The sequence below is a fragment of the Spermophilus citellus genome (genome assembly GCF_964194105.1).
Source record: "Spermophilus citellus genome assembly, chromosome: 3".
Taxonomy (NCBI): domain Eukaryota; kingdom Metazoa; phylum Chordata; class Mammalia; order Rodentia; family Sciuridae; genus Spermophilus; species Spermophilus citellus.
The window spans coordinates 17,325,909-17,339,949 of NC_138184.1; the positions used below are offsets into that span (position 1 = coordinate 17,325,909).

The window sequence follows — 14,041 nt, forward strand, 5'->3', positions numbered from 1 at the left end:
CCGAGAACTAAAAAATAAATATTAAAATTCTCTCTCTCTCTCTCTCTCACTCAATCTCTCTCTAAAAAAAAAATTAAAAAAAAATAAATAAATTTCCCTTCAGGAAACTGAAGGGACCACCAACAGGGGTCAGATTCAGGAAGGGCCACATATTTGTCTGTTGGGAAAGAGTGGAGGACTGTACAAGGAGAGCCTTGCTCGTGCTAGGCCAGCACTCTACCACTGAGCCACAACCCCAGCCCCTGAATTTTAGATTCTTAATATGGCTTTACTCTGCATAAAGATTAAAGGACACAGGACCAGCCTTCCCCACACCTTTTCTGTACATGGGCTAAGTTTGAGATTTAGACAATGCAAGCTTAGGATTCATCCATAAAATAGTAGTAAGATATGAATCAGTCACGACTGTCCTGTGTGTCTCTAGGTTTCTCATGTATAAAATGATGGGGCTGGACAACAGGCTGCTCTTTGATCCCAGTTTGGTTCAACAACTATAAAGAAGTGAAGTGCAAAGCACTAAGGGATTACTTAAATGAACAAGGCTGGTTTCCTATACTAGGAAGGCTTCCTATTAGTGCCTGGAATAAAATGAAAAGTTTCTGAGCCCTACTGTGTAGCATGCACAGTGCAAATCACTTTCAGCTCACAATCCTCAGCAACCTTTTGAGACTAGTGTTCTCTTCTATGATGAGGAAAATAACTGGCCTTTCAGGGAGTGGCAGGCATGGGTTCGACCCCAGCTCTGCCAGCCACCAAAGTCCAAGTGTTTATCGTCCACTCTGCCTGCTTCAGATACTTGCAGAATGTGGTAAGTGCCACAAGTAGAGGTGCCAACAAGGTGCTCTGGGAACATGTTGTCTTCATGTTTACAATGGCTTCTTTCCCTAGCCAGGACTCTGTCAGCCTTGGCAGTTGGGACTGAGCTCACTCAGGGTGTCAGTCCCCACAGGACTCCCTGCCAACCACCCATCATTGTGACTCTCTGAATGTATTCTTTACTTTTCTTCCAGGAATGTCAGCCCACTTGTAACAATAACAATCATCCTTTCAACATGGTCACACTGCTTCTTCGTTTACAAAGCGATTTCACATCCATTATCTCATTTAATCACTTCCTCCTCTACATTCCTACAGCATTTTCTTTGTATATCTTTAGTATAACATTCTGTCTTCTGTAACAGGCCCATTTCCCTTTATTGGATTCATCTTAGCTCACAAGACCCATCATATAATTCAAGTATCTCTGCACCTTGCACACTTCTATGAACAAAGTAGGGGTGATAAAAATTCACCATACTGCATCCTCACAGTGTTGGGGTCTGTCTCAGTGCTGCTTCCTTCATTACTTTGATTCAATGCACATTTGAATCATTTGGTTGCCTAAAGAGGGCAAAGGTGAGGGACTCTGTGGCTCAGTGGTAGAGTGCTTGCATAGCATGTGTGAGACACTGGGTTCAATTCTCAGCACTGCATATAAATAAAGAAAATAATAAAGGTCCATTGACAACTAAAAAATATTTTAAAAAATAGGGCAAAGATGAGCCCTTTGGGGGGAAGTAAGGTAAGAATTGTAAAACTGGAGGAAGATGGGTGAAGGCTTCTGATCCTTCATAGACCACAGTATATGCTACAGCACAAATGCTATTTGCAGTTTGGGGGGACAGATTAATTTTACATGGAGGTGGGTGGGAGGCAGGAATGCTTGCAAGGGCCCTTCCCAGCAGAAGGAAACTGAAGGGACCAACATGGGTCAGATTCAGGAAGGGCCACATATTTATCTCTTGGGAAAGAGTTGGAGGACTGCACAAGGAGAAAAAAGAAGAAAGAAAAAAAAAAAAAAAAAAGCCTGACTAGTGACTCAGGCCTGTAATCCCAATTACTGGGAAAGCTCAGACAGGAGGATCACAAGTTCAAGGCTAGCCTGGGCAATTTTGAGACCAGGGGAAGAGTGCTTGCCTAGCATGCCTGAGGTCTTGGGTACCATCCCCCTTAAAAAACCAACCCTCTCAAATAAAACAAAACAAAACTGGGGGAAGGGCTATTTGGGCAGCTTTTCCAAAAAAGAGGAATAACTCCCCATAATATTCTAGGGGAGAGGAATCAGACGGTGGCAGTTCTCAGGAAAAAGAGCTCCCTTCCCACAACACTCAAAAAAAGTGCAACGAGTACAACTCCCTGGCATTTCTTTAATAAAGACTGGAGGGGGCACCAATTTCCTACAGTCCTTCTCTGGGGAAAGGCAAGGTGCTTGAAGCTTAAAATGTTTCCTCTGGGCGGTGGGTGCGAACACTTTATCTTCAGAGATGATGGCTGGAGTGGGCCCGCAGCATCACCCACTTTTCTTCAGCGGTGGGACAGAGCAGTGGCCTCCAACAGTGCTCAAAGAGGCAGAGGTGGCTCCCCAGACGTCGTCGGGAAAGGCAGTGGGCCTCAAATTCCTTTAATTAAGAGGGCGGGAATCCTGAGCCCCAGGTTTCAGAAACGAGAGTCGGGAGTCCTAAATCTACAAAGTCATCCTTAGCCTGGAAACTCTCTACAGAAAAGCGAGCAGAGCAGGAATCCCCAAAACTCTTTTAGAAAAGGGCCAGGGGAGAGATTTCTGATGATTCTCCTCGGAACGGGGGCCAGGGAAAAGAATCCCGCGATTCTCCTCAGAACGAGGCCAAAGGCAAGAATCTCCAACATTCTCCTCAGAACAAGGTCGAAGCCGCAACTCCAGAGAGAAAAGAGCGCAGGGGCAAAGCCCCGCAGGGACAAGGCCCAGCCACGACTCGCCCAGAGACTCCTCAGAGGCGCCTCCCGCGGCCCCGCCCGCTGCCCGGCGCAACAGCCCCAAGCCCGCCCGGCCCTGGCCGCCTCCGGTGCATTGTGGGTGGGGCGCCCCTGCTGAGCACTGCGGGGAACCCCCTGCCCAGCCAGTTGCCGGCCGCCGGGCGGCCCAGGCAAACCACCCTCCGGGGTCCAAGCGAGCCGGCCACGAATTGACGCGTCCCCCAGGCCCCACCCCTCATGGCATTCCCGCCCCGAAGTTGAAGTCCTGCCTTCGAAGGACCCTGAGTGGCCCGGTAGCCCGCTCCACTCTCCCATTGGCAGTTTTTCTGTCAGTCATTATGTCCCACCCACTAGGGCCCGCCCCAGCTACCGGCGCGATCCCGAGGGCCAGCCGGCCCACGCGCTCATTGGTCGCAGCGTGCTGTCCGTCGTGAGACTGGCCACACCCTCCGTGGGGTGCGGATCCTAGGAGCTCCGGCCAGACCTCATTGGCCTGCGGCGCCGCCACTCGGCTAGACGCGCCTCAACCCGGAAGTGTGAGAGGCGAAATCTGCCTAGCAACCGGGGAAGCCGGGCTGTGAAGCGGGCAATTTCAGTGTGAGACCGAGCGGCGAGACCGAGCGGCGGCTCCGAGCGCGGCGCAGCAGCTCCTCCCGCCCGGGGTCAGCGCCCCGGCGCGCGCACGCGCACCCCGCTGCCCAAACGCGCCCCGCGCCGCCCGCGCAGTCGGTCGGTCGGTCGTCGGTCGTTCTGTCGTTGCCGTCGCCGCCGTAGGCGCCACCTGAGGGAGCCGCAGCCGTGGGACGTGACTGGACCCGACCCGACCGCGCTGCCCGTGGCCGTCCCGGGTTTCAGCCGCCCTCGACAGGGACGTCGAGCAACTTCGGTGAGTGCGGGGCTGGCGCCGCTGGTGGGGGTCCGTGGCTTCTGGTGCCCGGGATTCCTCTGGGGCTTCCGCTTCTCCCCGGCACCACGTTCGCCGAGTGGACCCGGTTCTCTGAGAGTCCCTCGCCTTTCTGAGGTGTGTCCCATTCTCCTGGGGACTCCTGCGTCTCTAGGGGACCTCTACCTTTCTTTAGGACCCATGCCTCTGAGGGAAACAGCATCTTTTCTAAAGTCCCGTCCACTTTTCTGAGGGTCCACCTTCCCTCAGGACCCCGGTCTGTTTGAGGACCCCCTTCTCCATGCCTCTGAGGGGAGCCCCATCTGAGGGACACTCCACCTTTTTGAGGGACTGCTTGGTTCTCTGAAGGGCCTCCACCCCCTTTTCTGAGGGTCTCTGGCCTCTCTGAGACCCTCTCCCCACTTTTTTAAGGAGACCCTTGCTATTATGGGAAGACATTGTCTGAGGGGCCTCAGAAAGTAAAGGGGTCCCTAGGTATCTCCTGCTTCCATGATGGGGGCCTCCTTCTCTAAGGAGACGTTCCGTCTCTCTGAGGGGACCCTCCTTCTTTGGGGATGCCCACCTCTCTAAGGACATCACCTTGCCTCTATAGGGAACCCCCACATTCTCTGAGGAGGGCCCCGCTTCTCTGAGCTATTGTTCCACTTTTTTGATGAGTCCCCTTCGCCCCCTACCTTTCTGAGATACTTTCCCTGCTTTTCTGGCCCCACTTTTTGAGCAACTTTCTCCTCCCAAGTTTCCTCAGTTAATCTGGACTGTTCCTGCTTTCTGTAGAGTCCTTTCTGGAGGTGTTCCCCAGAAAGGAGTTATCACCAATTTGATGAAACCCTTATGTTTTTTGATGAGTTCCTTCACTTCCTGGTGTGTGTGGGGTACTATGAGATGTCCATACTTCTGACTGGATCCTTATTTCTCTGAGGTATATCCCCAACTTTCAAAGTATTTCTCTTTCTTTTGAGCTGTCTACTAATCTGTGCATGCTGCAATTTTCTGAGGGATTCTAAAGATTCTTCCCCTCCTATGAGATGTCCCACTCCTATGGGTCCTGCCCATCTCTGAAATATGCCTCCACTTTTCCAAGATACTCTATTTTTTTTTTTAAATTCACTTTTTAGTTGTAGGTGGACACAGTATCTTTATTTTATTTTTATGTGGTACTGAGGATGGAACCCAGTGCCTCATATGCTCTAGGTGGGTGCTCTACCACTGAGCCACAACCCCAGCCCCTCCAAGATACTTTATCTTGCGGGGAGACACTGTGGATCATTTCATTTCTCTGAGAGGTTCCCTTGCATTTGAAGGGTTCCATTCTCACTTGCCTAAAGGTATCCCCCCTTTCTTGAGCCTTATTTCCTGATTCTCTAAGGAGAAACTCTCCCTTCATTTATCCTTGGAGTCCCCAACTTCAAGGTTCCCCTGTTTCTATTTGTGGCACCATTTCTTTGTTGTGGAGGGAGAGACCAGAAATGTTCCTCCACCTCCTTTTCATTCTTTCTTCTAGGCAGGGGGTTTTCTCTGGACTTTTATTTCACCTTTCATTGGCCTGGAGGATTTTGTGACTGGAGGGGAAGTTGGAAGACTTAGAGGCAAAAAACAAAAAACACCCCTTTGTTTTCTCTTGTCCTCCTTAAGACCTGCAAGACTTGGGAGTTGGGGATTGTTGCTAGATGACCACCTTGGTTACTTCATTTTCCAGCCCTGGGGCTACCACAGGCCAGTGTAAGGCCAGTCTGGAGGCCAAAGGGACAGAGTGGAGACATTGTCTCTCCATTATCACATTGTCAAGCTGTGGAACCGACCTACTTCCTGTCCTGTCCCTCAGTACTCCCTTTGCATAGTGTAACTCACCTTCCCCCGCCCTCCTGCCCCCTACAAAAAAAAGGAGAAGAAAATTCTCCTTTGGGTCTTTCTGCTGCATTTTCTCTCCCTGAGCCTTCTGATTTACCCCTTGATCAATAAAAGATCTGTTGTGCCCCTGGTTTGAAAGGCAGGGCAAGAGGCAGGAAATGGGTCACATTAGATCCAGAAAGAGTGAAAGAGAGGCAGGGGACAGAATTTGACTACATTGCCATAAGTTTTAGGTAACTTCAGCCTGGCCCAAAGGAAGTTTTTACGTGGCTATTGCAAATGTCTATGTATTTTTTTAATGGCCCACCCTGGATTCCAGGTTCACTCCAGTAGCTAATTTTATCTGCTTTGCCAAATGCAGAGTTCTCAGGAGCCCAAGTAGATGAATGCTGGCATTGAGAGATTGTCCAAAGGACAGGAATGAACTCAGTTTGAAACCTGAGTAACTTGTAACTACTTCGTGTCCACATACAAGTCTCAAACTAAAAACATGGGGAGAGCTTGACTGAAGTGGAGTTCTGAAATATAGGCTGAACTCCAGTTTGGTTTAGCATGTCAACAGGTTCTTCCTTCTGACTTTGCTAGAACTGCAGTTCACTTTACAGTTTAACTTAAGGCGGTCTCTCTCCTGTTCTTTTCCATCTGGGTCTTACTTAATTTGAGTCCTTTGTGAAGACTTCTACCGAGGCTATAATTTGAGTTCTAAATCTGTCGGTGGACCATGTGGACACAAGTTTCAACTCGAGCTATTTTCTTCTGTGGAGAGGCAGTTGGAGAGTTTCCTGGGCCCTTTGCTCCTGGGATAGTCAAGTCCAGGCAGGATGCTGCTACAGACCTTTTACTCTTCTACTGCCTCTTCCTGGTCAGCTGTAGGCACTGCCCTGAGGTGAAGAGGAAAGATGGTGGGGACCTTGGGGCTTAGACTGTCCTGAGATGAGTGCAGAGATGTGAAATGAAAACCATAGGAGGGGCTGGGTTTGTGGCTCAGTGGTAGAGTGCTTGTCTAGCATGTTTGAGGCACTGGGTTTGATTCTCAGCAGCACATATAAATAAATAAAACAAAGGTCCATTGACAACTGAAAACAAAAACAAAACAAACAGGACTGTGGGATAGAGTGATAAAAAGGGAACCTGGTGTCTTTGAAGTCAGAAGGACTGCCTTAGTCTGTTTTTTCTTTTTTGTTACTGTAATGAAATACCTGAGGTAGGCTACATTGTAAAGAAAAGAGGTTTATTTTGGCTCATTTTGGAGGTGCAAAGGCTCATATCTTGTGATAGTTTTCTTCTGGTAGAGTCCCAAGATGTGTCAAGAAACTGGGATCATTCCATGCATATGTGTTTGTGGCTTCTCTCTCTCTCTCTCTCTCTCTCTCTCTCTCTCTCTCTCTCTAAAGTCCCCAGGAGTTAATCATGGGGACTCCACTCTAACTCTAATCACTTTTCAAAGGTCCTACTTCTAAACATAATAGTTGGATTATATTCCCATCCTCTTAGTACCTCACAATGGTGCTTAAATTTTAACATATGTCAAGCCTTGGGGGGATGCTCAAACCATATCCAAACTATAGCAAGGTAGTCCTTCTTTCTTGAGACTTCCCTCCTCATTATCTGAGGGAGAAAGTCTTCCCTCATTTATCCTTGGAGTCCCCAACTTTAGGGTTCTCCTGTTTCTGTTTGTAGCACCCACTTCTCTCTCCCTATTGTGAAGGGAAAGATTAGGTTCTGGTTGTGCCCTTCCTGGTTGTGTGGCTTTGTACAAATTATGGCACAAAATTGACACGTTTGTAAATATTTGAGGGAAAACATGCTATGAGTTGTGTGAGGGCACCTATTGCTGTGAGATGCTTCTTAGATGAATGAGTGAATCTGAAATAATGAACTGGAAGCACCTAGCACAGCTCACCATATATGATTGACATGCAATAAGCATTGGTTATGTTGCACATGATATTAGGGTCCTGGTCTGGACTCCCATACCAGGAAGTGATTGACATTCTGCCAAAGCTAAATGTCCCTGAAGAGAAAAAAGCTTGATTAATCTGTTGGAAAACCCATTGCCCCATGAGTCTCTTTGTAAAAGTTTTTCTGTGTTCATTTCACCAGATGTGAGATAAATTTGCTATGTGGGCTATTTGTATTTGCCTTGTCTTTGGCATCTCCCTCTGTCAAATGGGTGTAATTTGAGAGTTAAGGGCAAGTAGGGAGATGTATTACTCTAATTAGACCATAGGCAAAATAGAAGATTATAAGAACTGAAGAATTGTGGGAAGAAAAAAACAGGTGAACATAAACTTAAAGAATCTTATCCATATTTTGAGACTGCTTGATTGAGAGATATGCAGGAGTTACCTGGTGAGTGATCTGTTCTTTTTTTTTTTTTTTTTTAAAGAGAGAATGAGAGAGGAGAGAGAGTGAGAGAGAGAGAGAGAGAGAGAGAGAGAGAGAATTTTTTTTTTAATATTTATTTTTTAGTTCTCGGCGGACACAACATCTTTGTTGGTATGTGGTGCTGAGGATCGAACCCAGGCCGCACGCATGCCAGGCTAGTGCGCTACCGCTTGAGCCACATCCTCAGCCCGAGTGATCTGTTCTTACACTTTAGAACTTTGAAAGATGAACTGTTCTTTCATGGTAATAGATCAGATTTGGGAATAAAAGACTGGGAAAGCGGTGTACAAAGGCATTTGACGCCACACAATAATAGTACTTGGAGAGGGCCAGTGTATGGCTTAGTGCCCTCAAGAAGATCAGAATTAATTCCCTCACTCCTAGAACTAGGGTCTATTAGAGCTGTAGTGATAATAACAGCTCTTTTGGGTTTGGGGGGTGAAGGCAATACTGGGGTTGGAGGGGAATTGCAGTGGATTGGGAACAAGGTGATCAGGACACTCTATCTATCTATCTATCTATCTATCTATCTATCTATCTATCTATCTATCTATTTTTAAGAGGGCTTTTGCTTAGCAATTAGTGAAAGCCCTAGAATCATGACAGGTGAATTGGGCCTAGCTTTCTTCACTTCTTAGTATGGGGACAGATGGAACTCTGACTCTGCCCCTGATGGATAAAACCTAGGGGGAAATAATGGGTGAAAATCTGAACTAGGCCCCTAGTGGGCTGTTCCCAAGTTTGAAAAAAAAAATGGTTTTGTTCCTGGAATTATTAACCCCCTCCCAACATACAAAATGACTTTGTTATTGAAGCAAAGGAAAATTTACTAAACTTAAATATGTGTGAATTATTTTTTTTTCCCTTTTTGAACTGGGGATCAAACCCCAGGGCTTTAACTTCAATTCTTTTAAGGATACATATTCCACTATATGAGAAAGAAGCAAAGTTTATTATTTAAAAAATAAGGTAACAACTTTAAAGTGATCTCTCTCCTCTTTGAAATAATGCTGTCTCTTGTGTACCACAGACTTCACTCTGGTGGATGGTGGCGCCACCACTGTGTCTCTATCTAACAGGAAGTTAAATTTTTTTTTTTCTTTTTAATTGAAGGATCCTTACAGCAATAAATGACCTTGGATAGTTAGAAATAATATTGATCTAGGTACATTTATTTGATGTAATGTATTATGGTTATCCATTGGTGGGCAGCTTTAAAAGGCATGTGGGTCCAAACACTGGTCAGCTTCTAACTCTGGTTTATAAACTGTTGATTTATATAACTGAAATAGCTAGGAAGTCAGGGTTTCCTTCCTGTTGGAGACAGCACTGGGGGCATTCAATCCCTATGGGATCTTGATGATAAGAAATAAGCTGACCTCTTTTGGAAATGGGATAAAACTACTGTATGGAATGGTTTCACCCAAATGAATGGATGGTGTTATTTTTAATTTCTAGTATTAAGTTTTGCTTTATCATCTCTGACGCCTTTGTTTATAATGGTATGGTTGTTTGAATAGAGTTTTTTCTTCTAAACTGGCTTATAAGGGACATATGAGCACTCAAATAAGAACTTTACTTATGACAGAAAAGCTGTCATAAGTAAAACTCTTATTTGAGTGCTCATATGTCCCTTATAAATATAAATAAATATATTTATTTATTTATTTTATAATAAATAATAAATATTCATTTTTTATTAAATAAATAAATAAATTTGTAATTAACTTATTTATTTAGTGCTGAGGATTGAACCCAGGGCCTTATACGTGTTAGGTAGATGCTCTACCACTGAGTTACATCCCCAGCCCAGCCCCTTTTTCTTTCTTCCTGTTAGGGTCAAACCCAGGGCCTTGAAAATGAGTTTTTAAAAATGTAACTTAAATTGGATTAAACATTTGAAAGTGTTAAATCTTCTGGTTGATGTGACTTCCTATGTCAGTAAAAATTCAGCAACAAATGTATGTCTGAGATGCATGTGCAGGTGCTGGGGTCTAGTAGTGAGCAGAATTGTTGCAGTGGGCCCTCCGGGACCTTGCATCCCAGTTGAAGACAAGAAAATAAACGAATGAACTAATATTGTGGGGTCTCTTTGGGAATCTCCCTAAATACTGCAGCTGGTGTCATTGAGAGCCTGGGGTGGAGTTTCTTGGAGCTTTAGAAGCAAAACCTCCTTACCTCTTTTAATTTCCTCTCTAAACTTATTTCCTCCCTCTAAAAGGAGGCAGAAATTATGGCATTTTTCCCAGTTGATTGTTGGCTGTTGGCAGTAGTTGATCCATGATGACTGTGGCTGTAAACTTGGAGAATTGAGAGTCTGGGATGGTCACCATGGGGAATATTTTCAGCTTTTCTTTTTTTTTTTTTTTTTTTTTTTTAAAGAAAGAGTGTGAGAGAGGGAGAGAGTGGGAGAGAGAGAGAGAATTTTAATATTTATTTTTTAGTATTTGGCAGACACAACATCTTTGTTTGTTTGTATGTGGTGCTGAGGACCGAACCCGGGCCGCAAGCACGCCAGGCGAGCGCGCTACCGCTTGAGCCACATCCCCAGCCCCCAGCTTTTCTTTTCTTTTCTTTTTTTTTAGAGAGAGAGAGAATTTTAATATTTATTTATTTATTTATTTTTAGTTTTCGGCGGACACAACATCATTGTTTGTATGTGGTGCTGAGGATCGAACCCGGACTGCACACATGCCAGGCGAGCACACTACCGCTTGAGCCACATCCCCAGCCCCAGCTTTGCTTTTCTTGACGTTGGTAGTGGTGTGTGTTTTTGGAGTCCTGTGGCATTTCTTCATGGCAATGCATGAATAGCTCTAAAACCCCTTTTTGCTTTGCTTGAAATTGTGTGTGTATGTGTGTATCAGGGACTGAACCTAGAGGTACTTAATCACTGAGCCACATCCTCAGCCCATTTTTCTTTTTCTTTTTCTTTTTTTAAAGAGAGAGTGAGAGAGGGAGAGAGAGAGAGAGAGAGATAGAGAATTTTAATATTTATTTTTTACTTATCAGCGGACACAACATCTTTGTTTGTATGTGGTGCTGAGAATCGAACCCGGGCCGCATGCATGCCAGGCGAGCGCGCTACCGCTTGAGCCACATCCCCAGCCCTTTATTTTTCATTTTGAGACGGGGTCTCACTAAGTTGCTGAGGTTGTCCTCAAACTTGTGATCATTCTGCCTCAGTCTCTGAGTCACCGGGATTACAGGTATGTGCCACTGCACCTGGCTGAAATATTTTTTGTTTTGAGACAGGGTCTGGGTCTCATAGTGTTGTCCAGGCTGGTCTTGAACTCCTGGGCTCAAGTCATCCTCTTACCTCAGCCTCCTCAGTAGCTGGGCCACCACATTTGGCTGGCTTAAAATCTTTTTTTTTTTTTTTTTTTTTTTGGGCACTGGGGATTAAACCCAGTTTGCTGAGTTATATCCCCAGCCCTTTTTGAGTCTCACTAAGTTGCTTGAGGCCTTGCTAAATTGCTGAGGCTGACCTTAAATTTACCATCTTCCTGCTTCAGCCTCCTGAGCTGCTGGGATTATAGGCAAGAGCCATCATGCCTGGCTGCTTGAAATCATAAAAAAAGAAAAAAAATTCAGAGAAGGAGGTGCTTGGCTGTTGTTGATCACATAGGAAAAGTGAGATTTCCAATAGATGATTGCTTTGTCATGTATTGGTAGATTCTTTGTGCATGGGGTTTATTTTGTCCTAATGTTCCCTCTTCCACTGGGACTGGGAAGATGCCATGTATTTATATATTATTTTGCAATTTGGGGGATTGAACCTAGGGGTGATCTACCATTGAGCTACACGCCCAGTCCTTGGGACAGGCTCTTCCTAAGTTGCAGAGACTGGCCTTGAATTTTTGATCCATCCTCCTTCCTCAGTAACTGTGCTTCCTGAGTAACTGTGATCATAGGCATCCACCACTGTGCAGTGCCTGGCTGAGAAGGTGCTATTTTGACTTTCCCATATTAGGGCGAGGTTAGAAATCTTAGATTTGATGTGTTGTCCCACCCCCACCCACCAGACTTGGAATTGAACTCAGGGCCTCAACATGTTAGGCAAGTGCTCTGCCACTGAATTATACCTTCAGCCCTTTCTTAAGATTTGATATTAATCCACATAGGCCAATTATTTAACAGGTGATTTTCTTAGGTAGATGGATCTGTGAGGGGTGGAGTCAGAGAGTAGGGCTAGATTCTCATTTTTTTTTTTTTTTTTTTTTTTTTAAATTTCATTTAATCTCTCCAATTCATTTCTTTCCTTGTTTGGTTGTAGAACAGAGTCTTCAAATGACACTGATTTTTTTTTTTTTTTTTTTAAACAGAGAGTGAGAGAGGGGGGAGAGAGAGAGAGAATTTTTTAATATTTATTTTTTAGTTCTCGGCGGACACAACATCGTTGTTTGTATGTGGTGCTGAGGATCGAACCCGGGTCGCACGCATGCCAGGCGAGCGCGCTACCGCTTGAGCCACATCCCCAGCCCTAGATTCTCATTTAAGGCACAGAGGGGAAAGGGAGGAGAGTGTTATAATGAGAGTTCTGGTAGTCTGTTCTGCCTGCCTCCACTCTCAAGTAATGACTCTGGAGTTGGAGAGACAGGCTTAGGCCGGAAGTGGATGTGGACAAATAATGCAACTGTGCATGTGACCAGGCTCCCACCTCTGGGCTCCTGCTGCCCTTGGGAAGTAGATGCTTGCTCCGTCTTCACTTCCTGTTCTTTCTTTCTCTTGGCTTAGTACTTGGGCCCCAGTTTGAACATAGAAAATATGTTCAAGTACTCCTTTTTTTTTCTTGTAAGTGGCTTACCTTTAGAGCTGGAAGCCACCTGTGGATTTTCACTTGGCAGTTCTTGGGGCTCGGCTAATATACACACAGTACAGAAGCCTATTTGGCAAGATGGCCAACGGGATAGTTTCCTGTCACATTTTCATAATGTTGCTCTCAGGAGCTTATCTTCTCCCAGGGCTGTCCTGGAGGTGTATATAGAACTTAGAGAAACAGAGAGCAGATAGATGTTTCAGCAAGAGTGTACTCTTTTTTTTTTTTTTTAAATGTAAATACCTGAGGAATTCTACTCGTAAGTATTTATTTATTTACTTATTTATTTATTAAAGATTTTTTTTAGTGTTGATGGACCTTTTTTTTTTTAATATTTATTTTTTTTTAGTTATTGGCGGACACAACATCTTTGTATGTGGTGCTGAGAATCGAACCCGGGCCGCACGCATGCCAGGCGAGCGCGCTACCGCTTGAGCCACATCCCCAGCCCTACTTTTTAATATTTGTATATGTTGTTGAGAATCGAACCCAGTGCCTCATGCATGCTAGGCAAACGCTTTACCACTGAGCCACAACCCCAGCCCCAAGAGTGTACTCTTGACGAATGGTTTGTAGTTATTTATGTCTGTTTGTGTGCAAAGGTACTGTGGAAGTCACTATGTGCAGTAGAAACTTTAGAGCCAGAAAACTTTGGGTTTGAGTCAGGATTCCATAACTTCCTGGTCTGTGACCTCAGGAAAATGGCCTAAGTACAAGTGGCCTAATCTTTTTGATCCTTAGGTTCTTGATCTGTGGTATGGGCATGGTGTACAAGTGGCCAGATTATTGTAGGTGTCTGGTAAAAGTATTGTTACAGAATTATATCAAGGCTGACTGTCCCTCTTGAGGTTGGCATTCAGGTTTGGACAGGTATCTACAGCAGTTAATACTGCTTGAGAGCAAGCTCATCCATGTTGGGACTCAGGCTGGACATGTCTGAGAGCTGTTGTTGTGGAGGTTCCTGGGTTGACTTATTTTTCCCAGTGAGATCCCTCGGTTCATTTCAGCAGTATCACCTTAGGATACTTGCTATATGGACTTGCAATGCCTTCTGAAGCATGACGGGGTAAATGAGGAAAAAACTGAATAGCTAAACTCCATGTGGCTGCATATCTACTAGCAAAAGCCTACCTTCTAAAGATATGGAAATACTAATTTAACTTGTTAGGGGTTAGGCATTTGGCTGGAGATAGGAGCTCATAGGCTACCAAGAAAAGACAGGTGCAAGAACCAATGAGTGCAGCACAATGCTACAGTTGAATGGAGGAAGGAGGAGGGATAGGGAGAAACTACTTGTTAGGTGGCTAGGC

At 45.2% G+C, this 14,041-nt stretch overlaps 1 protein-coding gene across 4 annotated transcripts in view; it reads left to right on the forward strand.

Annotated features, from left to right (window-relative positions):
* The first annotated feature begins 3,388 nt into the window (after nt 1-3,388).
* Nucleotides 3,389-14,041, forward strand: part of GATAD2A (GATA zinc finger domain containing 2A) — a 113,675-nt gene continuing 103,022 nt past the window's right edge. For 3 of the 4 annotated variants that reach the window (XM_081285312.1, XM_081285315.1, XM_081285318.1), the window contains exon 1: nt 3,525-3,658. The gene's annotated coding sequence lies outside the window, so the exon portion shown is untranslated. Of the gene's footprint in view, nt 3,659-14,041 lie in introns of all 4 variants that reach the window. The other variant, XM_081285311.1, reaches the window with a different exon arrangement.